Source organism: Pholcus phalangioides, unplaced genomic scaffold, assembly GCF_987345545.1.
Source record: "Pholcus phalangioides strain wild (caught in Gottingen) unplaced genomic scaffold, Ppha-v1.0 ptg000017l_1, whole genome shotgun sequence".
Lineage (NCBI taxonomy): Eukaryota > Metazoa > Arthropoda > Arachnida > Araneae > Pholcidae > Pholcus > Pholcus phalangioides.
In genome coordinates this window covers 1,825,163-1,852,299 of record NW_028301610.1, presented here as the reverse complement: position 1 = coordinate 1,852,299, position 27,137 = coordinate 1,825,163, and the positions used below count along the sequence as shown (strand labels likewise).

The 27,137-nt window shown below is 39.3% G+C and overlaps 1 protein-coding gene across 4 annotated transcripts in view; it reads left to right on the top strand.

Moving 5' to 3' along the window:
* Positions 1-27,137, top strand: part of LOC149072102 (neural cell adhesion molecule 2-like) — a 396,536-nt gene that overhangs the window by 90,481 nt on the left and 278,918 nt on the right. The window contains exon 1 of one of the 4 annotated variants that reach the window (XM_089247388.1): positions 6,558-6,991. The exons of the other annotated variants lie outside the window; for them this stretch is intronic. The gene's annotated coding sequence lies outside the window, so the exon portion shown is untranslated. Of the gene's footprint in view, positions 1-6,557; positions 6,992-27,137 lie in introns of those variants that run through there. 4 annotated transcript variants of the gene reach the window in all.

The window sequence follows — 27,137 nt, the reverse complement described above, 5'->3', positions numbered from 1 at the left end:
ATTGCAGAGTTTAATGAAGAATTGTGTTTTTTTTTGTGTGTTGTTCAAAAATTATTTTGAATTCGGTTATATATAAACCCAGAAAATTCTACGGATCATATTATTTTTTTTATTTTTCAAATTTACTTTTCTGTGATTTAATTGCAATGTATCGCGAACAATGTTTTTTTTTTTTTAAATTTTTTTGTGCCTCAATTTGCCTGACATGGTACTTCAGTGGTAATATACCCCTATATAAGTGTTAATATAATTTTATTGCAATCTTCTTATAAGCTTATTTGTGGTTAATTTAGATTGTGAATTTCCATTGTGAAAATCCCAATGGAAATTTCTTTAAGGGGGGAGGAAGCTGTGACGTCCATCGAATCCTACCCCTTGAACTTATGTGGACTGCCCCGGCGGGTGCAGACAAAACATCTGCCGGTTGTAAACACCTGCTCCTGTAGAGGTAGTACGCCGTCGTCTAACAAGAGATAAGAACTTAGACAGAGAGAGACGAACCGAGATAGTGAATGGATGTGCGACCAACGTGGTCGACACTAAAGTATTTTAACTAAAATGTAGAATGTACATATATTGTTATTTAAAATTAAAAATCATTTAATCAAGAATAATGATTTGTTATCTCATTGGCAAAAATGAGTTCACCACTACGCTACAATACACACACTTCTGGAAAAGCGCTTGCTAGATGTTGCTCTGCTATATCTTCTGGTGTGGAGCTCAACTGCACTGGAAGTTGCATCTGCGTTCACCTGGGCCGAAATACTGTCTTATAGGGGTATTCCGGCAGTAGTAGTTTGCGTGCAGAGCCTATTCCAGGAGCTGGATTTGGTTTGCGTTACTTCTCGTTTGAAAAGTGCTCGAGCCCTTCGAAAGGAGGCCATAGTGTCACGGATATCCTGTCTAGTCCTCTTCATACGGTTTAGTTTTCTCTCGATGGCCCGTACTTGCCTTTTTTTGACGTTTGAGATCCTCCGTCCACCCTTTGATACCCTTTGGTTATGAGTGGGTTGTTTTTACCATCTAAGATAGTCTTGCAGTTAATGTTTATTAATTCCAACAGTCTTGTAGCAGGCTACTGTAGCTGATTTTGATCGGTAATCTGTATCAGCTGCTCCTGAAATCTTTAAGTCGTTTTCAAGGGAGTATGCATGCGGTACTTTAATCTCCTTTGTGTGATGTGAAAACTTCTATGGTGTGGTTGGTAGAGAGTAAAGCGAATCCTTTCTAATATTGAGACAGATTCTTTCTAATACTGAGACAGACCCCTTCTAATATTGAGACAGATTCTTTCTAATACTGAGACAGATCCCTTCTAATATTGAGACAGATTCTTTCTAATACTGAGACAGATTCTTTCTAATACTGAGACAGATCCCTTCTAATATTGAGACAGATTCTTTCTAATATTGAGACAGATACTTTTGCGTGCTCACTTAGACTTATTTTAAACTGAGCACAACTCAGGTCTATCGCCATGAGCACTTTTTATTTATTACCTAGTAAGTTGTGCCGGAAGCCGATCATCACCAAATTTGCACATATACCAAACAGGACCAGCATTGAACCGTAGGCTACTTTAAAAGTTCGTTAGAGCTGGGAAAATGCCTGAAATGGGCAAAAAAACCGTCGAGCGACAATGGTTCCTGGGCCCCCAACTGTCACTTTTGGAATGTTTACGCTCACTTATGCTGTCCACTTGTTCATTTTTTCTTTCATGTGTTCTTCGGTGGCTTTAGCTAAGGCGTTTTCAACACATGCCCCACTGGCCACATGTGGCCTTCGAAGCTTTTTGCTGTGGTCCGCCAAAGAAAAATCTTACAGTTACAAAATTTATGGAAATGCTAGGAAAACAACTTTTGAAAGAGAAAGGGTATTCGAGAGTATTCATCGATTGAACTCCACCTGTGATAAGTTTTTACTTTTTATATTGTTCGTTATGGAAAAATTAGATTCGCGCGTGAAAAGTGAAGTTAAGAACGAAAGAAGCATTGCGCTTGTTTTTGGTATTATTTCAAATCCGTAGACAAGCTATCTTTATGGAAGCAGTTATCGATGAAATCAAAAAAATTTTGTTTCTATCTTTTTGAGTTGTTTGCCAAATAAAAACTATGACATCTTTGCAAACTCTTTTACGGAATGCTAAAGAGTTATGATAAAATGATGACAAATATGTGAGATGAATTTTCTTATTTATAGTCGTTATCATAATCAAACCAGAACATTTTTACAAAAAAGTCGGCATAGCAAAAGTTACGTGAAAATACGGGAATGTTCCGGGAAATACAGGACGGTCCCAAGTAGGTCGCACTACTCATACCTCCCAGTTCCACTGCAAAAATGTCCCAAACAGAATTTAAGTCCATCCATTTAAGACTGGCACATTCTAAGAGGGAAAGAGAAAATTAATAAAACAGATTAATTGAGTAAATCTAGCTGAGCGTGTGTAGGGCTTTAATAGGGCCGGATTAGGATGTTTGGAGGCCCTGAAGCACTTGATTTTGGTGTCCCCCCCCCTACCGCTAACGCTTTTGTTTTCCTACTTGCAAAGGCTTTGATAATATAGCCGAAGATGATATGATGTTTCTCGCCACTATTAATACGAGGGTTTTGACACCTGGAAGATAAATCCAGGAAAGAAAATTCAAGTTCCCTTGCGGGAACCCACGTTCTCTAACTTGACGGGTTAGCGTACTAGGCCACAAAGCCAACGAATCCTTCTTTGCTTAGAGCTTGTGTGTGCTGAATGGGGCCGTACATGAACAGCCAGACCTAAGTCAGGCCAAAGCTCACAATTTCTGTCACTGCCACCAGATGGAAATTTATCCGAAAATGATGTCACTCTCTGCTACGAAAGTTTTGACAGCAGTCCATGTTAGGTCTGGCCGTCCATTTACGGTCGCGTTCAGCACACAAGAGCTGCAAGGAAAGAGGATTCGGTGACTTTGTAGTCTAGTATGCTCACCCGGCAAGTGAGAGGAAGTTGGTTGGTTTCCAGCAAGACCAGTTGAATTTTCTTTCCTGGATTTATCTTAGCATCAGCCAGCTGTTAAAAAACCTTCGTATAGATAGTGGCAACACCTTCTAGAGCACCACCTGCTGTAGTAGGTATTGATAGTGGAGAGTGACATTATCCTCGGATAAGTCGCCATCTGGTGGCAGGGTCATCAGTTGCGAGCTTTGGCCTGAGTTAGGTCCGACCGTCCATGTACGGTTCCGTTCAGTGCACATGAGCTCCAAGGAAAGATCGAGACAGTCGTTGCCTTTGTTTTGTAGTCTAGTGGTCCAGGGCGTTCACCTGGAAAGTGAAAAGACGTGGGTTCGACTCCCCGCAAGGGCAGATGAATTTACATATATCTTCGTATCAGCCAGCTGTTAAAAAAACTTCGTATGAATAACAGAAAGTAACATCAATGACAGGTATATACGGTTAACAGCCCGTCGAAACAGAACAGAGAATGCTACGCAGCTGCAAAGACGGTTGCTCTTGGCAACAGGACGAAGGGTGTCCAGCCAAACAGTACGTAATCGGCTTCATGAGGGAGGGCTCTATGCACGTAGGCCAATGGTCTGCATTCCGTTGACCCAACGCCACCTTGCGGCCCGAAGAAGATGGGCTGCTGAACATCGAGATTGGGAGCAACATGATTGGAGCCAAGTGCTGTTTACAGACGAGTCCCGATTCAGTCTGGAGTGTGACACCCGACGTGTAATAGTATGGAGGGACAGGGGCACTCGAAATAACCCCGCATTCGTTCGTGAAAGGTCACAATACAGACGAGCTGGTTGGATGGTATGGGGTGGAATCAGCATAGGCGGGCGTACGGACCTGCATATCATTCGGAATGGCACTTTGACGGCCCGAAGGTATGCAGACGAGATACTGCGACCTCATGTCATCCCTTACGCTGGAGCCATTGGAGATTCCTTTGTTTTCCAGGATGATAATGCCCGACCGCATAGAGCTCGTCTGGTGGAGAACATGCTTGAAGCTGAAACAATACAGCGTATGGAATGGCCAGCGTGCTCTCCTGACCTTGGACGACGCATTGCTGCGCGACCAAGGCCGCCTGTTACTGTGCGAGACTTGCAGATTGCACTTCTTGAGGAGTGGAACAGTATTCCCAAAGTCTGATCGATAACCTCATCGCATCCATGGCAAACAGGTATGCAGCAGTCTTAGCTGTTCGAGGAGACCACACGCCCTATTAAAACTCATGCATCATGTCTAAACAGTACCTTTTTTTATCGTTTACATGTAACCAAATTGTTGCCCTAAATCATCTTTTCATGTTTTTTCCATATTTTCAAAGAATTAAAGCTTAATTCCAAATTTGTTTACGTCTTTTTTCTGTATTGCGCATTGATACGCGTGTACTATCCATTGTATGCCAATACGTGGCTGTCTCGCACGGTTTTCTTCACTTTTTTGCTTGCTCCCCTAATTGTTTAAGCAGTGTATATCAAATATTCCTACTTCAATTGGGAATAATTGTGCAATAAGATGAGACCATCGGCACCCAGGTTCGTATTAGGTGGCCGTGAGGAGGGGTCTGAAAGAGAAAGCTGTGAAAGAAGCATCGATAAAACTTCAACACACTGACTGACCAAGAGTCAGTCCAATAAGATTTGAGTAGGAAATTCAATTGTACGTCATCTCATGCTGCTATTGGATATATGAAATTTGGTCAGTATTTTATTTTACAATGTAAAGATTCGCTAACAAGGGATTTCTCAAAATTCACTCCCTAAAGGATCTCAAGGAAGAATTTCCGGATTATCCAAATCCACGCGAGCGAAGTCGCGGGTAACAGCTAGTTTTATATATGTTACCGGCAAAGTATGAAATCCGGCATTCTATACAATGCCTGGGGCTTCACCATCTACTTGTCCCCGGTAACGATTCTATCGTTCACTCAGCGATTTCTCGTTATGAGCGATAAAAGGGAAGTTTTTGCGACCATATTCCTCGTGAACGATAAATGCGGATCGCTGGGAGGGACAATTGTGAACGAGAGCCGGGAATCTCTCGTTCAGCGGAAGGACAATTGTTTCAGTAGGCTTAACAATGGCGATGGCGTCGACTTACGTGTTGTTAAATGATTATTACGATTCTCAAATGCCTACACGTGCTCCGTTTTGAAATAGATACGTCATGGATGCGTTTGAGCTGTCGGATAAAGAATTCGTGAACCTTTTTAGGTTGAAGAAAAATGCTACGAGGAAAGTGTGCGAGGAATTGCGCCGATGTTGGCCCATAGGTCGGAACTCGAGACACCGCTGACAGTTGAGAGAAAGGTAAGTAATCATTAACGTTTAAATTAAAATAATGATATTCCGAAATTATTCGTTGTACTGGTGTTTCATTTTGAATGAATGTTTTTTTATTAATAATGGAAAACGAATCAAGTACTTAACGTAAGCCTATTTAGGCCTATATACTTTTTATGTTCACGATTGCTTTCGAAATAAAAGTATTTTGAAAAATTCATGAGTTGGTGCTATGAATCTCGTGAGGAAAGCATAAAATTTATAAGCTACAGGCCCTTTCAGTTAATTAGGGGGGGGGGGGTCCCAGAATATAACTTTGCCTGAGGCCCATGCATGGTACCCACAAGGGTGGGGCTGAAGGGGCCCGGGGACGATTTCTATCATTTTTCATTCTTTTACACTCTAAATTCACCTTTTTTTGGAGGGGACCGGCAAAGATCCAAGCGTAGGGATCCTGCGGAATGGGGGCACAAGGACCCATTGCGTTCTTGAGACAACCCCAGACCTGTGATTCCCAAATTTTGTAGGGCAGCTAAGAAATTGGACTGGCACCTAAATATTTTTCCCACTTGTCAAGCCTTGCCTGTGTGTGTATATATGTGTGTGTGTAAAATTAGTAAGTACCCTAAACAAGTTTACTGTATTTTGTTTAGGTCACCCTTTGTCCATCACAGTTGTTCCAATGAAATATTCACTTAATGGTTTACCTATTTTTGTGAGTACTGAAGCGATTGCACACTGCATGGATGATAATGCTATTCGCTTGTATGCCTCTCTCACTCAGGGCCACAACTAGATGCTTGGTCACCCGGGGCAAGCGAGTATTTTTACGCCCCTTTGTAACGTTTTGAAGGAGAGGTTTCAGAATGAAATTTGCACCCCCCTCGGGTCTAGTGAAGGGACCCATCTGCTGCTCCCTTCCCCCCCCCCCTAGTTGCGGCCCTGCTCTCACTTATGCATGTTTTTCCCTTGTACTTTTGCACTGGGGGATGAGTGAGAGATATACAGTCTATGCTAGTTATAATGACCCAATTTAATAGCAACCATTACATTACAACAAACAAGAGGACACTGTATAAACAAAGATTTAAGAGAAGTGAATGTTAATTGGGTGTCGCAAGAACATTGGGTGTTGAAGACACAATAAAGGCGCTTATTTCTTTTGGAGATTAGGGCCAAAATGGATAGAACGATAGCCACACTATATGTCATTGTGTTGCATGTGTTTTTTGGGGAGTGGTTACATTTTACGTGAATGCGTTAGCATTTGTTTCTAACAGAAGTTTCTCATAGCGCTTTACCATAAGATCAGTTTATTCAAATACAACTATAATAGTTTTACAATATATCTTGAACTACCACCTCATGTTTGATTTAACTTTTGCGTAGGTTCTATGTGCATGCCACTGGTGCCTAGCAAAGAAGCCTGAACCAAGACGTCTGTTTGGGGATGTGCGAACAGTCTGTGAGAAACTCTATCCATACAATTACTGAGGACATAGATACGTTGATGCTACACAAGTATGTGTCCTTTCCTGAGATGTCCCAATATGTCGACCTGCAAGAGAATTTTTGGGAGAAGCTCAAATTACTGGGAGTTATCTGTGCCATAGACTGTATACGCATTCCTGTTGTGGCACCATCAAAGTTTGACAAGAAGTATCCAGAACCTTCTTACGTCAACGGGAAGCAGTTTCACTCCGTCAATGCAAAATTGGTGAGAAATAGAGCATTTCAACTTCTTGCCAATAATCATCCTTTATGATTTTGTATTTTGGGAAACGTCTGTGGAAAGGGGGGGGGGATTAATTTTTAAAAAAACGCCAGTTATATGATTTTGCATTTATACGACACACCATTATTTGAGCCTTAACCCCCTCCCTCCAAATTTTCAATGATTTTATGCCCATGGGTGCCACATGGCATCACTATAATAAGCATTAGACAGAAAAAAACTTCACATTAGGTTCACAACACGGACACGCACATTCAAACATGTATCAATTTTCTAGAAGTTCCGCAGAGCAATATGGCTGAGGTGCATGTCTGGTTTAGTAGTCATTTATATGTTCCACGAAAACTGTCACTATGCAATGACATAAGTGGAGAAAAGGTGTGATATCTTTATACAAACTATCAAACAGAATTTGTTCTTGTAGTACAATACACGTATGTTGTCTAAACACTGTTCTCAACCTTTATGTAAAGAAATTTTTTTTCCATTACTGAATTCCAGGATATTTGTAACGATTTCTGTCTGACACAATGTCAGGTTTTAGTAATTCACATGCTTCTATGCAGTCTTTTTAACTATCATTACATAGTTTTTTTATTATTTCGGACAGAACTTCTGAATCTCAACATGGAGGTAATGGATGCTCAGCAGTAATGATGACTATTGCCAGTGAACTGTGTGGTTTTTTTTGAGTGGTAAACATTGACTGCGGGTGTGTTTTTCCAACCTATATGTGTGAATGCAGTCAAAAATAGGGAGGGAAAGCGTTATTGATCAGAAGGGCATGCACAAATGTTGCGTTTGTCTTCCAAGTTTTATCTTTGTGAATTTTTGATTGTGATGTTTTCAGTTTTTGAATATAGCATTGCTTATAAAATGTCTTGTGTTTCGAATATTTTATGCTGCAATGTATTGTCCCGGCAGTTAAATTCTTGCCATACCTCAAATTTTGCAAGAAAAGAAAAAAATAAATGCACAATGAAACTAAATGTAATTGAGAGTTGACTCATTACTTAATCAAGGTGTGAGAAATTCATTGATTTTGGTTTTAAAAAGATATCGGAAATAGTTTTTATTAAAATATTTTTAGTGATCTTGATCCTTTCCTATGTTTGATCATTTTAACTTTCCAATCTGTTATTATACCATTTCCTGATCTCTGTTAGCCGATGCATTTCATGAATGGTTGAATTTAAGCGTAAACAGGGCATATTATCCTCCAGTCTCCTGTGGGAGATTAAACAGCATTTTAAAAAGTGACCTAATCAATAAAAAGGAAAAAAAAATCACAATTTCATTTTTTCTTATATACTTCAATAAACTCTTTAAACATGTTACATAACTGTGACGAAAGTTTGTTTATAAAAGTGGCCACTTCTTTGAAGGCTATTGCAGTTTCCTTCTGTGCTTGTATGAGCTCTTCCATTGCATCTTCTTTTTTGTTGTGGCGTCCTGTTCAATGAAACTGAGGCTGTTTTCTCTTGATGGGAAGGAACGAAGGAACAGTAAGGGATACATCAACAGGACCTGAAATGTGTATTCAAGTGAAGGAGATTTAACAAGTAACCTCATAATCATATCCATTATGCATCAAACTTTCAGACAGTTATATACAATAATGATGATACAACCCAATGCCATCATGTCACAACTGTATGTGTTATAAGTTTCTGAAAATGCAGGGCAATCTCAAACCTGGTGGGGGGCTATGTATTAAGACGGCACTAACTGGAAGACCACAAAACTCAATTGGAAATGCGTGAAACATTTCTGTATGCCAAGAGGTAATAGGTACTATGTCCCAAAAGTGAAATTTAATGAGAGCGCAATGTGTAAAGAAGCTCTTCGCCTGTGAGAAAATGTGACATGGGATGAAGTGAATATCTGCCATTTATTTAAATAAGATCATAGGCGTAAACTTATTGAAAATGTTGGGGGGGCTCAGGCTCTAATGGAACCTCGTTTATACGACGCGTCGTATAAATGCGAAAGCAGTACTGAAAAACGAACTTTTCCGAAAATTACCCCCCCCCCCCACTTTTTTTTTACAGACGTTTCCGAAAAGAAATTTTGTGAAAATCTGTCGTTTTGATTCAAAATCTTATGCTTGAGAAGAAATATACTTATAATACTATCATAACATTATTGTTGCTAAAGTCTCAAGCAATTTTCCGGTATTCATTTCAAGATTTAACAGAAAAAAAAGTGTTATTTAAACGTTGTGTAAAACGTCCTTCACAGAACACCGTTACAAAATTATCGAATGTGGGGGCGACAAAAATCCCAGTTACAGCCCTGGCTATCAGCATACCGTAGCCCGTTCAATAATTATTTCAGTACCTGTCAAAAGCCATTGAACACAGGGCCACAACTAGGGAGGAGCAGGCGGGTCTCGTGCCCCGGGCGCTAGACCGGATGGGGTGCAAATTTCATTCTAAAACCTCTCCTTCAACATTACAAGGGGGGCGTCAAAATGCGCGCTTGCCCCGGGTAACCAAGCATCTAGTTGCAGCCCTGATTGAACCAGTCAATCATCTTAAATTTTATTACTTTTTCAGTAAAAAATATGCATGAGAAACTACAGTCGATCCCGCTTAGTTTTTCCGCTTAAAACGTTTCTTCATGATGGGTTTTTGAAAACCGTAAAACACTGTATTTCAGTGACACGTTTTCACCAATTGAAAAATTATGTGATTCGATTGATAGAAAAGGTGTTTTCCAAAGACTTGGGAGTTCGAATCGAAGTGAAAACGTCGATTAATTGAAGTGTATACAAGCAGGGCCCTGGGTAAAGCAGGAATTAGGAGGCTCTTGCGACAAGAGTCAAAGATGTTAATTGGTCAGTGAATGTATGTTGTTTGAATTTCGGGGGCTCAAAGTTATAAAGGCTTCATTTGCCCATGAAGAAATTAGGCCCTGTATACAGGGATAATGTATAGAAATGTATAGCAACTGAAGCAAAACCTCGTACAAATAAGTAAGGTCAGAAACGTAATAGGGAGATATGGAGATATATACAAAGGGTTCCATTACATTTTCCTAAATACAGTAAAATCTCCACAAATGATCACCTGTACTCAAACACAAATATGCATCAGTGGCCGCCTCTATTCGGCGTAAAATTTCTATGGTGGAGCCCCGTACGCTCTCCTCTTATATTCATTTATCGAATTTACTGATTTATTTTCTTCGAGTGGGTGCGGAGCCCCCGGGAAGTGTACACGGAGCACCGGTTGAGAACCGCTGCTTCAGTGAAAAGTTTCCCAAACTTTTTGTGTTCCATAGCTCTTCTTTAAAAAAAATTTCTTTCTCATTTCTCCCAACTCAAGCCCACCCATGGGATCCTATACTAAACCCATAGCTTCTATCGACCCTTTGGACAATTGCATCGACCCCTTCCCCCAGGGGTCGATATTTCACACTTTGGAAAGCACAGCTTCAGTGGCCATTCTTGGTTATTATACAACTTAATTTAATGAAAGGTCACGGGAAATTGACCTTTTTATTTTTGATTTATTCAATTATTCATTTTTTTTTTTTTGCACTATTTATAAATTTGTTATGATTAGTCCTGTTTGTTGCATTTATATAAATTCACCTCTTTTTAGCATTAATGTGTGTATAAATGTATGTAATTGAATAATTTTCAGAATAAGTGCAAATTTTCAAGTTGTGCGGAAGATTAATTAAATTTTTGTAATTTTTCAAATTAATATTGCTCATAAATACAATAAAAGTTCGTTATAACAACAGCTCACAACCACAAGAAAAGTTTTCGCTGTAACGTAGTTCTCATTATAAACGAATTTTCACGTTTCGCTCTGTAAGAACATAAAATTATTGAAAATTGCTGCTTTATCTGCATTGGGACGTCTTTGAGATCATTTCGTTCTAATATTAACGATTGAACGGAACTCTAGTCATGTGAAATTGATTTTTGATCTCAAATCAGTTGATTCTCTAAGAGTATAAGACGTTTTCCATAGAATTTCGTATCATCAAAGCGGTTTAGATGACCAACTGAACAATTAAAAGTCTGAACTTATTACATTCATGCTCACTTCCATGGATTTATGGATCAGGAAAATCGTCTATCGAATCGGAAATTCGACATTTTCAAATAGTTTGGTTGCTCAACTCCAAGGACCTTCTAGCTACATGGACCATACCCGAAGCCCGGGTGCTTTATTTGCTTGTCATTTCTTTTTTTTCAAGTAAAAAGAAGTAAAATCTCAGGAGAAAAATCCGCCTATTTTTGACATTATTCATGTTTTGTTACTTGTGTGCACGTGTAGTTTGCTTCTTTTTCGAGCAACTTTTTCTTTCTATTAGTGAGCAGCTACAGTACTAATAACTAGAAATTCCTAAATAAAATACATGTAGAAATCATTTGCATGAGAATGTTTTTGCAAATGAATATGCACCGAGATAAATAGAAAAGATGCATTTAAAAACGCATTTGCGTTTTTTGCTTGGTTATTTGTTCTTTAGCACATATTTTCTCAGTTTTAGTTCATATTTAGCCATTTTTTTTAAGTGGAAAATTCGGGCTCTAATTACAGGCGAATCCCGTTTTAACGAATACCGTTACAGCGAAAATATCGTTTTAACGAATGGTTTTCTAATCCCTCTAATAAGTATACATAGGAACAATGCAAACAATCTGAAATTTCTTTATAACGAAGTGTTTTCTCCGGTTTCTTGGAGTTCGTTATAACAGGATATTCGACTGTATAACAATCATTTAATGTATTGTTACCAAAGTGAATGTGACAAGGGCGTAGCCAGAAATTTCGTTCGGCAGGGGGGACCAAAGTGACAGAACAATAGATTTGGTCATCTTTTTCCCTTTTTTCGGTCATTTTCTCACATTTCGGACGAGGGGACCAGACCCCCAAGTCTTCCTCTTCGCTACGCCCTTGGAATGGGACTACCCCTGAGCATGAGCGTACCCAAGAAAACCAATCTATTTGGGGGGGGGGGGGGACACGGAATTTCTTCCAGAGAATTTTTGAGTTGGTGCCAATTTCCCAAAAGCATTTAATTAACAAAAATTTATTTGATTGTTGGGGGCGTAGCCTTTGCCCTTGAGCCCCATTCTCGGATTACTTGGATCACGGTCCAAGTAAAAATATACTTTCATTCTCTCTCTCTCATTGAAACGAGCACAACTCCGGTCTATCGCCATAGGCAATTTATTCAGATCTAGTCATGCCGTAAATCTGAGTATATCCTCCCAGGATCCCCCAGATCTCATGAATCCCGAAATCCCCTGGGAGGGGTCATGAAAATGACTATATACAAAAAATATATTCAGAACAGTATATGCATCTTTATTTATTCCAAGGTTGGACAAACCCCAAGTGCCAGGTCACCATGGTGACTGGAAAATCTGTATTCGCGCCTAAAATTTTGTATATGTGATTGCTAAATCAGAATCTAGTGATGGCTCAAAATTTTCCGATTTCATAATTGTCTTCCAACATAGAAAGGAGCAGAGCCACAACTAGAGAAAGCAGGTAGGTCTGGTGCTCCGGACGCTGGACCAGAATGTGAGTCGAATTCACCCTTTAACTGCTTCTTCTACATGCAAGGGGCGCCAAAATTCCGAATTGCCCCAGATGACAAAGTATCTAGTTGCGGCCCTGGGAAGGGGGTCATCAATTCCCAGAAAGGTTGAAAAAAGATTATTTAAGATACTTTTCTCGTGAAAAAACCATGCTTGGCTCTTACAAAATTTGGCTGGTGCCTAAATTTTTTAATGATTTTTGTCGAGCCCTGTATTTATTTATATTTTATGATACAGTGTATATTTCCCCCAAAATCAAATTACATGTCACTTATTTAAGATTTATTTTACTCTCATATATTGAGTCATATATCAGGTTTTAAATTAGAAAAATAATAATTTTTTTAGTTGCATAAATTTCTTATTAAAAACTCGATTCAAATACTGTCACTTTTACAAGTATGCAAGCCAAATGGAGTTTAAATTTTTCTTAAATAAATTTTAAATATGATTGAAAAAAATAAAACATGGTAAGTTTTATTAATTTATTGATATGTCTAACAGAAAAAAAATATTTTATACTACGCTTTATTGATTATAACTATTAGAGGGCTGCAAAATCTAGATTGTTTTTGAAGATTCTGAATAAATTATCATTAAAGAAAATGTTTAAAATGCATGAATTTATCAAAAATGTGTAGCTATATTTAATATTGTTTACTTTTTCTGTCAGGAAACTGTGCGGAATCACGAGGAACTTTTCCGTTTTCTTGTAATATAACATGTTTTACTAACAGAAGGTTATACTGTACGTGCACAACCGAATGTGGTCCACACAAACCATAAAATACTGTGGAACTGTCCATCTCAACATTTGTGGTGGGGGGGGGGGGGTTCAGTGGAAAAACAAGGAGTTTACTTCAAGTGGCTCCAAACACAGCTATTCTTATTTTGCAGAATCACAAACCTCGTCTAGATTTTTCTTCACCACCGTAATTTCTTTATATTCCAATTAGGATCATCTATGTCGGCGTCCTTCACGGATGGCCATCCGTTAAGCACAAAAGCTTTTAAAACCTTGACCAGCGGCGTCAAGAAGTATGTAGTTTTCACTATCAGAAGGGGGGTCCCCATATGGACGGATGCCTCCAGGTGACATATTCCCCACATAAACGACACGCTATACACTCCCCGTCCTTCTAATTAGGAAATGGTGATTGTATTCAGTAAACCTGCATTGAAGCAGCCGAAACTGAACCCTATTGAAATGCTCTTCGACAGCTGTAGAAGGTGCGGCCCCTTTATCATGAAAAAAAAAATATACATGGAATAAAAAGCCTGCCAAAGATCCCAGGCTAGAAGCCCTTCTCCAGTATGTGGGAGTCCATGGCCGTGCTTATAGCTCGCTGAATGCCCCCCCCCCCCGGGAAACACGCCACTAGATGCCACAGACGGGCTGTAACTAGGAGTGAAGATCATTTTATTGTCGGGAAAGGGGGGGGGGGGAAAGCATCGAAATGCCTCCTTGAGATCGACTGTGATGCCGCAAGATATTTAAAATTTCTAACAGTGCTGCGAACGTAAACAGGGTATGTAAAACCCCCTCTTTGCGGTCACCGGACCCAGCACTTCCCTGTGAAAAATCGGGGTCCTCGCGAAAGATCTGTCCAAAAGCCCGGTCCAACGGAGACAGGATCATTTTAGTCGTGGAGGGAGGGAAGAGTATGTAATTTTTTCACCCTCTTTCCACTAAAAAAAACGATCGAAACGATATTTTTCGTCTTCCAACCCCCCCCCCCCCCCCAGAATTAGCAGTCCCGACAAGAATTCCGCCTGTGAAAACTGCCTTCTTCCCTAGTTCCGGCCCTGGCTACCTAAGTGTTGGAGTACTGGAAACAGGGCTGGGGGGAGGGGTCAAATGTCTAGGGTGCCGGACCAGAGGGGGGGGGACGCAAATTTCACCTTTTAACCTCTCTTCAACATTTATTGAAATACCGTATTTAAAATTTCTATATAAGAGTGCTGCTAACGTAGATAGTTTGAGAATCCCTGATTTATAAGGAGGAAATTTCATATTCCTAGTATTAGAATGCAATGGTACGCGGCTCAGGGGGCTTTGAAATTTTCCATTCATTTCTTATTTTCTTTTTTTTTGTGTGTTAATTTTATTTTACTATTATTTATTTGATTCCCCTGAAAGGCACCGGAACCTAGGAGTGGAGGATATTTGAGCCCAAAAAATTTTGTAAGGTGGTTGAGCCCCCCCCCCCCCAATAGTTTTCAGAAGAACAATGCAGTGCGTCCTCTGTTTCCTGCGTATGTGCTTCATTTCATCCCCGTATATAGGGGACGGCCAGCAACTTCCAGCGCTCTCTCCCCACCCAATGTTAATTTCTTCATGTCAGCGCCTCTGTTGTGAAGAACTTGTTAATAAGCTTAATCATTGTTCACTTTACCTCCTCCCACTTTTTTTCTTTTTTTGTGTTGTATCATGCCCCCATCCCCAAGGGTCACACTCAACAAAAGAAGGAAGAGATGCTCTTGAGTTTACCGACAGTGCAAGCAAGAGAAAGGATCCCTCCCCCCCCCCCAAGTTATCTACACTGGTGCCTTCAGGCACCACTCTGGGAGGACGCAATTTAGGATGAATGGATGCTGGATTGATTGGGAGATAAGACTACTATTGTCACAGAACAAGTGTGTTGAGATTCTGAAAAAAAGTAAAAAAATAAAATTTCGAGCAGATGGATTTCTACTATTTAAAGAAATTTTTTGTCAAAAAGTTTTTTCTGAGCCAAGTGTGAGAAACATATCCACTCGAATTTTTGGGGGGGCCGAGCCGGCTCTTCTAAAATGTTGGGGGGGGGGGGGCTCGGGCCCATGGGCCGGATACAAGTTTACGCCTATGTTCTACCCCCACCCCCAGTCAAATTTTGTTATAAAGGGGCTTGAAAAATGTTTCGGCATCGGTCCTCAAGATCTGTTATGAATGGGCAATTAGAATGTGCTTTTTTCCCCAATATTTTTCAAAAAAACATTGGGGGGGGGGGCCTAAAAGTTATTGGTCCTCCCGCATATACGGGATTCAAGCGTGTACAAAGGAGAGGGAGAATGCATTGCACAATGGTTTTTTTCAGTAATTACTGGGAGGCTCAGTCCCCTTACAAAATTTATTGCGGGGGGAGGGGCTCAAATGGCCTCAGCCTCTAGGTTCTGGTACCTATTCTTTATAGAGTGTAATTTATTTCGGTTTCAATATCATTGCTTCCCAATATTCAACCTTCCCCCCTCCCCCCACCATGCATCTTTGGGCTTATTTTCATGTCGGCGCCATGGCCGTCCTCCGGTCGCAGTGAACAAAAGAAGAGACACTCCATCGAGAGACACTCAGTTTTTGCCACAGGCAAAGAAGAAAGAGCCCCCCTCAACACCGCAAAGAATCTTCCTCTCAGCCGTGCCTTCTGGCAGTAACCGATGGAGACCGATTGGAACCGATGGAGGGTGCAATTGGGGATTGAACGGCAGGGAAGAAATGAGATAAACGTATTGTCATGGAACAAGAAAGCCAAAGACCATCCAGATTTTTTAAAAGAACTAAAATTTTGTGCAGATTGTTTCCATTAACTAATTCATAATTAGGACAACTTTTGGTTAAAAAAAAATTTTTCATCATTGCAAAATGAATAAGCTATATTCATACGAATTTTTGGGGGGGCTGAGCCGCGTCTTCAAAAATGTTGGGGGGGCTCGGGCCCATGGGCCCTATAGAAGTTTACGCCTATGAATAAGATCTACTATAACCAAGATTTATGTCTCCTGTATCTCTAACGTTATTAAAGTAAGCAAATTAATATCGTTATTCCAACATTGATAGAAATAGATATAGTGTTCTTTCCCTCTGGCATACAAAAACATTGCTTTCTCAATTGAAGGCTTCACCTGGAATTCTTTTATTTCGCTGACAAACATTTGTCTTTTTTAGTCTAGTTTTGCCTTGATTTATTTAAATTACATTCTTTTTCCATGTAAAGGTGTGGTGGTAGCCATTGTGTATTTTTTAATGCACCGTTAACTCAGAATTTCATATTCCTTTGAGCGAAGGATTATCATATCTTCTTACCTGACTCTATTGCTGGGAGCAATTAGTCTTGAAATTCCTTAGCAGGAACTGAGATTGAAACCTCAACAGGCTCCTGCTCAACAATTGAAGATTCCGACGATGTAGCGGATGCTCCAGGAATACACTACAAAATAACAAGTGTAACACTAATAAATATGAAAGTAAAATCCAATATAACAAAAATATAAAGTCATTTCATTACAGACACAGAGCAAGGGAAGTGCTGTACTAGGAGTTAGGTCCTCGTCCCGAAATAAAAGAAAATGAATATAAATTAGCATAGTTAAGTTCTGTCACTTGATCACCATTCCAAAGAAATTTTTGGCTATGGTCCTAACAGAGCCCATATGAATAACCTACCCACAATTAGGTCAACATCATTGGTTAGCGCACTAGGCTCTCGATGAGTATAAAAAACAAGCCTACCGTTCGGAATCGGCAATAAATTGTAGGTCCCGGTCTAATTAGCCCTCATGTGCAGAAAATGACAGTGGTGCGACAAAAAACGATCAAATGATCAGGTAAACATCAGAACTGTACAAATTATTCATATTTAAACAGCGAACCCCTCTTATGTCACCAGTCAGTCCTGATGGCCAAAAAGTAAAGTATACTTTGTACTTTAAAATTAAATACTCATCGCAGAAGAACACCGCAATGGGGGATTTATTTCTGCATCCCCGTATACCACAGTGTCGCCCATCATTGCGACCACCCACAAATGCTACAGTCACATTGATGGTGATGGCCCACCACCTGTCCTCAAGGACTCCTTCCGAATATCTGCTGCTTTTTTTTCACGGCACTCTTGTAGTTAGTCCATGTCTACACAAAAAAAAAATGTTGTGGTTTAAATCAGTGTTTCTTAACCTTTTCCAGCTCATGGCCCCCTATGGATCACATTTTTTTCTCGTGGCCCCCCTGTCCTATCCAGGGCCCCCTCTACCCTCATCAAAGATTGAGACACTTTCTATATTTTTTATTATGAATTAAATTTTAATAAATCAGATCAATCTCTGGAATCCTGGCTAGGCACGGGCTCGAAAATGGCGGATTATCATCTCTCCCAGGAGTCAAATTATATGTTAAAAAACAGTGTGTAAAATACGGTACGATCCAACGAACATGCACGATAAATCGACCATCCCAACACATCAACCGTTGCTCTGGCGGCCCTCCATACTTAGATGGAAGTAACATATGAAAATCATATAGTACCAGATCCCATATAGTGTAGTCCCCCCTCCCTCCATTATAGACATGAAGACCCGGATCATGCCCACATAGACCCAAGGGTTAAGATGACCCTATTTCTATGAACGGATCTGATGAATTCCGAAAGTAGTAATATTTTTTTCAACCATGTTTCACTTTTAAAGCTTTTTTCTCTTCACAGCTCTCTACGACTCCCTTCACCACCTGTCGTGGATCACCTTTCTTCTGATTTTCTCCCGTGGCCCCCCCCTAGAATATCCCAGGACCGCAAGGGGGCCATATGGCCCCAGGTTGAGAACCACTGATTTAAATAATCATCCTACGCATAACTGCCACATTAATTCAACCTTAAAAAACCAGATTCAAAAAGGTCTGTTTGGACCGCTGTTAATTTTTGTAACATTCTACCATTGTTTATTTAAACCACATAAAAAACAATTACATTAGATTTTTTTTTCCTTTGAGAGATGTTGACAAAAAAAAATTTAGTTTAAGCGATTAAATGCAATATTTCCTTATTTCGTTTCTGTAATTTTTCTAACATCAGCAGGAAACAAAACTTTTGGTTTTATAAACGAAATATATTTAATAAATTAACTACATTTCGTAAATTACAAGGTAAAATTCAACATACTTAGAAGTACTCACCTTTTTCCAATTCTTCCCATCTTTGCTTGGACCATACGGAATGGCATTTAATTTTGTCGCCAGCCGTGACCATGTTGTATTTTTGTCGTGACTTGTGAGGTCAGAGGACAGCTTCCCCTCAATTAAAGCATGGTGTTTCTCCAAAAAAATTACCATCACCTCATACTGAGCGGCGATGGTCTTAGAGCATCGCTTGGGTTGAACACCATTCATTGCGATAGGAAAAGAAAAAAACACATGAAAGGGACAAAAAGTAAATAAACAGAATGTTTCTGTTGCCACCGGCAGGAAGAACAATTAAAATAAAAAACATAGTAGTTGTTGTATTTCCTTAACATAGCGCTGATTGGTCAGAAGATGAATTACTCTCGAAGAAGAATTTTCGCGTACTTATCGTATCCCGTGGTCTGAACGACAATCTTCAACGAGTGGAAAATGGTCGCTCAGAATTGTCGCTGAGAATATTGTCCTTCAGCGAGGAACAGGTTGTTATGAACGACAAGTAGATGGTCGAGCCCCTGGTCGTTTCAGGCGAAGTATGAAATACAATTTTTATTTTATACTTTCTGTAGAATGCCTAGGCCATGTATAGAATAGGCAACTGTACACAATCCAGTACAATCCTATCCTATCCAGAACAATCCTCCAGGCAAAGTATGAAATATCTTCACCCAACAAATCTCTTTAGGGGCGGTATAAAATATTACATAAAATTAAAATTTCACAGAATTTTCGTCATTTTTTCCGGGAAACGTTTCCCTTTCGCTCTCGTGAAAAAGGACCTGTTGAGGGGCGGTATAAAATATTACAATTTCATCGAATTAAAATTTCACATGCCTAGGCATTCTATACAATGCCTGGATTTCATACTTTGCCGGTAACATATATATAGACTAGCTGTTACCCACGGCTTCTTTGTAAGTCTTTCGTCATGAAATAAAGCTACTGACAAAATTTCATAAATATTGCTTCATTGGTTTCGACTTCATCTTTCTGTATAAATTTTAACCCCTTTATGAGCCCCTCAGGGGTCGAATTTTGGGAAACCCTTTCTTAGTTAGTCTTCACGTCATGAAATAAAACTACTGACCAAATGTCATAAATCTAACTTCAGCCGTATCGACTCGGCGATGTTGAATCAGGTTACGTATATATATATATTTATTTATATATACAAAAAGAATTATTTTAAGAAAAAGGAAAAAAAATGAATTTTATGAGAGTGAAATAGAACCTATGCAGTGGGTCGTCATCTGGGGAACCCCATGTATGGTTCGAAAAGAATAATCGTTTCTGAAGGGTGGCAATGCCTAATTGCATTAAAAATGCCAACCCTTGTTCCCCGACATCTGCTTTCTCAAAAACATGTTGGACGAAAAAAGAGACAATGAAAAAAATGGTACAAAAATGCAATATTTGAAATATATATACAAAGCTTTAGATTATAAGCTCAAAGAAGCATGAGAAAAATATATACAAAGTTGCAGGAATACAATAATTACAGGGAATATTTTACAAAGATTATAAAGAAAGTCAGAAATAAATTAAAATTCTAAAACTACATTAAAAATAAATTAAAAATACAGAAATGTATTTAATCTTTTTAATTTTAATTTTATTTATAATCGTTGAAAAATTTCCCTGTAATTATTGTATTCCTGTAACTTTGTATATATTTTTCTCATGCTTCTTTGAGCTTATAAGCTGAAGTTCTGTATATATTTTTCAAATATTGAATTTTTTTTTTTTCATTGTGTCTTTTTTTCGTCCAACATGTTTTTGACAAGGCAGGCGTCGGGGAAGAAGCGTTGGCATTTTTAATGCATTCAGGCATAGCCATCCTTCAGAAACGCCTACACTTCTCGAACTATGCATGGGGTTCCCCTTTGATGACGACCCACTGCATAGGTTCTATTTCACTCACATAAAATTCAGTTTTGCTTTCCTTTTTCCTTAAAATAATTCTTTTTGTGTGTGTTTGTATATATATATATATATATACACTGCAGAGCCAAAAAAACTGGTTCACCTGCCTAATATCGTGTAGGGCCCCCGCGAGCCCGCAGAAGTGCCGCAACACGACGTGGCATGGACTCGACCAATGTCTGAAGTAATGCTGGAGGTAATTGACACCATGAATCCTGCAGGGCTGTCCATAAATCCATAGGAGTAAGAGGGGGTGGAGATCTCTTCTGAACAGCACGTTGCAAGGCTTCCCAGATATGTTCAATAATGTTCATGTCTGGGGATTTTGGTGGCCAGCGGAAGTGTCTAAAGTCAGAAGAGTGTTCCTGCAGCCACTCTGTAGCAATTCTGGACGTGTGGGGTGTCGCATTGTCCTGCTGAAATTGTCCAAGTCCGTCGGAATGCACAATGGACATGAATGGGTGCAGGTAATCAGACAGAATGCTTACGTACCAGTCAGAGTCGTATCTAGACGTATCAGGGGTCCCATATCACGCCAACTGCACACGCCCCATACCATCACAGAGCCTCCACCAGCTTGAACAGTCCCCTGTTGACATGTAGGGTCCATGGATTCATGAGGTTGTCTCCATGCCCGTACACGTCCCTCAGCTCGAAGCAATTGGAACCGAGACTCGTCAGACCAGGCAACGTGTTTCCAGTCCTCAACACTCCAATGTCGGTGTTGTCGAACCGAGGCGAGGCGTAAAGCTTTGTGTCGTGCAGTCATCAAGGGTACACGAGTGGGCCTTCGGCTTTCCGAAAGCCCATATCGATGATGTTTCGTTGAATGGTTCGCACGCTGACACTTGTTGATGGCCCAGCATTGAAATCTGCAGCAATTTGCGGAAGGGTTGCACGTCTGTCACGTTTAATGATTCTCGTCAGTCGTCAACGTGAAGGAAATAGACTTTTTCTGCATATTATGATGACGTGAACTCCAAAAGAAAAGTAGTTTTGTCTATTGACAAAACCAAAAATTGAACCCAACTCTTCTTGCAAACCGGGCAAGTTGGCTACACACCATGTAAACCGCTAGACATGACTCTGCCTTCCTTATATACTATCTTCACTATCAATCTTGAGTACATTTGGTACGTTATTATCATTAAAACATGATAAAATTTCTAAGAGTTTCAATATTAAATTACATATCTCATTATGAATGCTATGAAATTCCATTTTTGGTTTCATATTTGGAAAAAATCCCCAAAACATATCGTTTTTAAATACGTAGCTTGAAGGGATTCGTCCAGATCTTACATTAATATTTTTCAAAACGATTAATTGATTGATTACTGATTTATTTATATCTTAACATGTGCAGTGTACACAGAAACACTTTGTTTTTCCAAAAATATAAAAAAAAACCGTCATAGCGGTTAAGAAACGCCAATAGCGGGGAAAAAATCTCGAATATTATAAAGAGGTGCGACCACTAAAATATAAGTCGTACTAAGCGGGATCTACTTTAATTGAAAAATGGTTATGATAATCATTCTCTTAAAATATTGATGGAGCATCGAAATTTCGTTGGTTTCGTTCTTGCATGATCTTTTTTCGGCCGCAGCGATGTCGTAGATTTAATTTTTTACCGGATCCCCGATATGCACAGTACACTCGTGAAATGGTCGTACGTGAAAATCCAAATTTCATCGCTACCTCGGAGATGCTATGTCCCATCTCTCGTGCGGCGACTATAACACCACGTACAAACTCACTTAAATATCGATAACCTGCCATTGTAGCAGCAGTAACCGATCTAACAACTAGGCCAGACACTTGTTGTGTTATATAGGCGTTGCCGACCGAAGCGCCGTACTCTGATTGGTTCCATATCTCTTTATTTGCATACGCATGCCTGTACCAGTTTTTTTGGCTCTTCATTTTATATATATATATACTGACCGAATTTTTCATATTTATAGCTTCCAGCGATTTGGGATCAGCGTTGATTGTCGTATATATAACTTTGGAACCTACCCCCCCCCCCCCCCCGATGTTGTTTCCCTTACAGTATTAATTTTGAAAAATCCCTCGTTATATTGAGTTTTCACATTACAAAATGAAACTACTGACCAAATTTCATATTTATAGCTTCGGCGATGTCGGCTCAGGGATGATTGTCCCATATAACATTTGAGCCCCCTTCATAACCACTTTAGGGGTCGAATTTCAAATACATAGAGTGGATAAAATACTTAGTGAGTATAATTCACCAAATTTCATAAATATTGCTCCAGCAGTTTAGGCTCGACATGATTTCTCTATATAACCTTTGAACCCCTTTACAACGTCTTAGGGGGTCAAATTTCGAAAAACCCTTCTTAATGACCCTTTACGTGATATAAAAACGACTAACCAAATTTCATAAATTTAGCTTCAGCTGTATGGGCTCGGCGATGATCAGGACATCTTATTATATAAACGGGGTGGGCAAAAAGTCCGTAGAAACTTTAAAGATTCATAAAACAGAAAAAATAACCGAAATAAAAAACGGTTTGTGGGGTTAGCATCGCTAGGTCACGGGAATTTTTTTAAGACCGAAAAAAAATAACTCACAAAACAGCCGATAGGTGCTGCTAACGCACACAAGTCAAAGAAAAGTATCGATCCGGTACATCCAATCTTTCGGAACTGAGAGATGCGATCCGCCGAGAGGTGTCACGTATACATCCGGACCTGCTGCACTCTCCCAAGCTCTATTTGTGACTCGCTGGAAAATGTTATACCTGTGGTGGTTGTCATGTGGAACACATACTCCTGTAATAAACTATTTGGATGCATTCTGTCCGTTATTTGCGTATTTTTTCTTTGACTTGTGTACGTCAACGCTAATTATCGGCTGTTTTTCTAGCTTTTTTCCCTGTTTTAAAAAATTTGACCTGTGACCTAGTCATGCTAACCCTGCAAACCATTTTTTATTTCAGTTTTTTTTCCGGTTTTTATGAATTTATTTTTCTACGGACTTTAGGGTGATTTAAAAAAGATGAGGAAAACTTTAAGAGGTGATAGTACACACCAATTCAAACAATTGTCATCAAAGAATGCATGGTCTAACATGAAATGCAAACATGAAATCGTATGCAAATCTGCGTCACAGTGAATAAAAGGCGCGGATTCAGTATAACTAGAGTGCGCCATTATGTCGTACGTTACAACTGTTAGAACGGTTGCACGGTGGAATAACTTCACAGGGCTGGTGTTCGCGCCTTTTATTCATTGTGACGCAGATTAGCATACGTTTTCTTCTTCGTCCTCAAGTTACATTTGCATGAATGGTGTTATTTTTCTACCGATAAATTTCATTTCAACAGAATGTCGTTTTAACGTTTGCGAAGCGGCCGCTTCGAAACGCGCTAGTGCATTTGCGTATCATGTTAGACCATGCATTCTTTGATGACAATTATTTGTATTGGTGTGTAATATCACCGCTTAAAGTTTATAAACTCTCAAATCAAAATATATAAGCTGAGTATATAACATCAATTTCTCTCATATTACTTGAAAGTATGGAGTCTTAAGAATTTTAAAACTTCAACTATTGCTTTTGTCCATATTTTATTCAACAATATACTTAGATACTTTTGTACTTCCCTTGAACAAAAAGTGATTTTTGTGGGAGACCAGCCCCGATTTCCAATGAATGATTGAAACTTTTTTAGTACGGGAGTGCATTTTCACACACATGCTGATTCACTTTGAAAGATGAGAACGTATTGAATCTAATTTTTGTATGCTAAAACAATGTAAGCCCAACCAGAAGCGGCCAACCCACGACACGCGTAACACACTATGGCATCGGAAGTGACACGCAAAGGCTTTCTTCAATAATTGAAGAAATTCAGTTTTTTTCTCATTGGAGAAATTCTTTTAAATTTTTCAACGATTCTTTCTTATGAATGATAGTGTTGTAGGCTACTTCAGATCTACATTGTATGGTAGATCTGATGATACATAGTACTTCTTAATGAATTAGGTGATAACTTTTTATTTAAGGTGTTTTAGTTGTGTTTTCATTTTGGGGACAACCACAACCAGACGCGCCAATATAAAGACACATTGAGGAAGGATCCTAGGGTTGGCAAATTTTATTGATAGACGATTTTCACATAGGAGGGAAGAGTGACATGTCCCATAAACCAGGACGAGCATTTACGATGCCTACAATATTCTCCAGCTGCAATTGAGAAATTTAACAAATTTTGGTGACCTTCAACGAACTTTTCTTAAAATGAGACCTGAAAGTCGCGGGGACATACGATAGACATCCGAAATTTCGAGAGGTGTTAGAAAGAATGAACTGTAACATATCTTAGACCAACAAGTTATCAAACGTGTGACAACGAGTAATAAGAATAGATTTTTTATGCCGTCGATTTCCTTAAACAACGATTGAATTCGCTTGTCCTCTGAGGCGACCTCCAAACTTTGAATGGTAGCACGAAGGTCCCCTCGCTAAGTGTAGGCTCAGCTGATCTGGTTGTTAAGGGGTGATCGATTGTCGGTAGATAAATATATTCAAAATTATGTATGATAACCACATCAGGCGCATGAGAAAGAAAAGGAGGCGACAACCGTATATATACAGGGTGGTAACTATCAACCACCCAATAATTACACACGTGGTTACTTTTTGAAAAACTAATAAAGAAAACGGTTTTCAGTTATTTGATCTGACCCATAATTAATGAGTTATAACGCTTTAAAAATTTGATGTCACTTCGAAATCCTGCCAAATTCACCAAACGTATAAATTGGTGTTTTTGGAACTGCTAAAAATATATTAACCCCCATACAGAAATCCGGAAAACGAAAGACATATATAAAAACAAGTTTTTTCCTCACACTTTTAAGGAAAGAAACAAATTGTTTTTACAAGTCAATCAGAAGGAACCTTTACAGAGGGTACAAATAAGCGTTAGTCGTTTTGTTCTCCACAAAGTACCGAGCCCATTTTATCGTTACTTTCTTGGTTATAATTTCTAATTTGATGGCATTCAGCATACTAGAATATTAACCAAAAAAAGTTTTTGCGCTTTCAGTGAGAGTCTGGATTTGGCTAGCAAATTAATTATTTATTTCTGTCTAATACTAATTGTATAGCAATTCTGTCGCTTTTAGCAAGCACGATTTTAGAGTAGCTCGGATTTAACAAGGGATTCGAAAAGGAAACGTTGATAAAATTATTAAAAGAAAGAGAAAAATTAGAACGAAGTACACATGAACAGAACAAACCTGTTTAAGGCTACCGGCACACTACGGTTCGGCTAGTGCGGTTGATCTTATCAGCAACAGTGGAATTTCGCGTGGAACACACACTGCTGTTAGCAACCGGGGTTTTTTTATTTTTTAATGTCACGTGACATCTCAGAATTAGCTAAATTATTTTCGCCAAGCTGAAGTTGGCTACGATTATCATGCAAATTCGTGCTCATAAGTTGCATTGCAGTAAAATCCCTCTTAACGGACACCCCCTCTTTTACGGCCAAATAATAATTTACAGTTGTATAATATATAAAAGTATGTATTTCAAACCCCTGATTAACGGTCACCCCCTCTTTCACGGACGAATTTTTTAGTCCTGTCGGTGTCCGCAAAGGGGAGATTTTACTGTATATACCAATAAAAATTTTCAGGTAATTAAATTATTTAGTTTTCTGTAACAATATTTGCCGTTTGAAATTAATTCGGAGTTGAAGAAAGACAACCCAAAAGAGAGTTGACCCATTTTTGATCACTCTTACAATTCGTGACCACATCGCACAATTTTTTTTTAAACAAATTTTAAAAAAACTGATAAAACACTCATTAGGCCTTTTAAAAGTATCACTTCTACTATCGCTTCTACTAAACTTTAGATGAAATTTCATTTTCAAACAGATCCTTAGTATAACTGATTATAATTAATCTATCAAAATTGTTTCTCTCATCAAAATAAAACCTTGTGCCATAAAATATTATACTGATATTGAAAAAAAGAATTGCTGTCCAGATGATTTCATATTTGCGTTTCGTGGTTGAAATTCCTCAAAAGGTAAGTAAAATTGAATCAACAAATCGGCATACTGCATATGTGAAATAAGATACACTATGATAAGCACTTCAGTCTCAGATTCGACATAACTTGAATATACAGGGTGTTCTGTTAATGGGCTGACAAACTCAGGGGGTTGTTAGTAGGCATCAAGAGGAACAAAAATTGCAATGGGACATGGTTTCGCAAACCCCGTTCAGAGGGTGAAAATCCCGAAAAACGCATGCGGGCTCTGAGTCCAGAGGAGACGAAAGGTGGATGTCAGTTGATCTCTGAATGCGTTCGTGGGTTCGTTTTCCATATCTGACGTAAGCAGCGTCACGAAACACATGCGCTGGGGTAGGATCACGCGCTGCTGACGACGTAAATTAGCGTTATTGTGGTAGTAAGCACGTGCAACTGTTAGTTGTCTGTTTCAATGAATATCGTGATGGCTGACTACATGAACAAGGAATACGCTGGTATGCATCTGACTTACGGTCGAGCACATGGCAATTGGCGTTTAGCACAGCGGATGTACCAACAGCAATATCCGATGAGGCATTGTCCTTGTTATTGTACTTTTTGTCATTCCAGCGTGACGTCGAAACCTGCGTGCGTTTTTCGCGATTTTCACCCTCTCATCGTGGTTTGC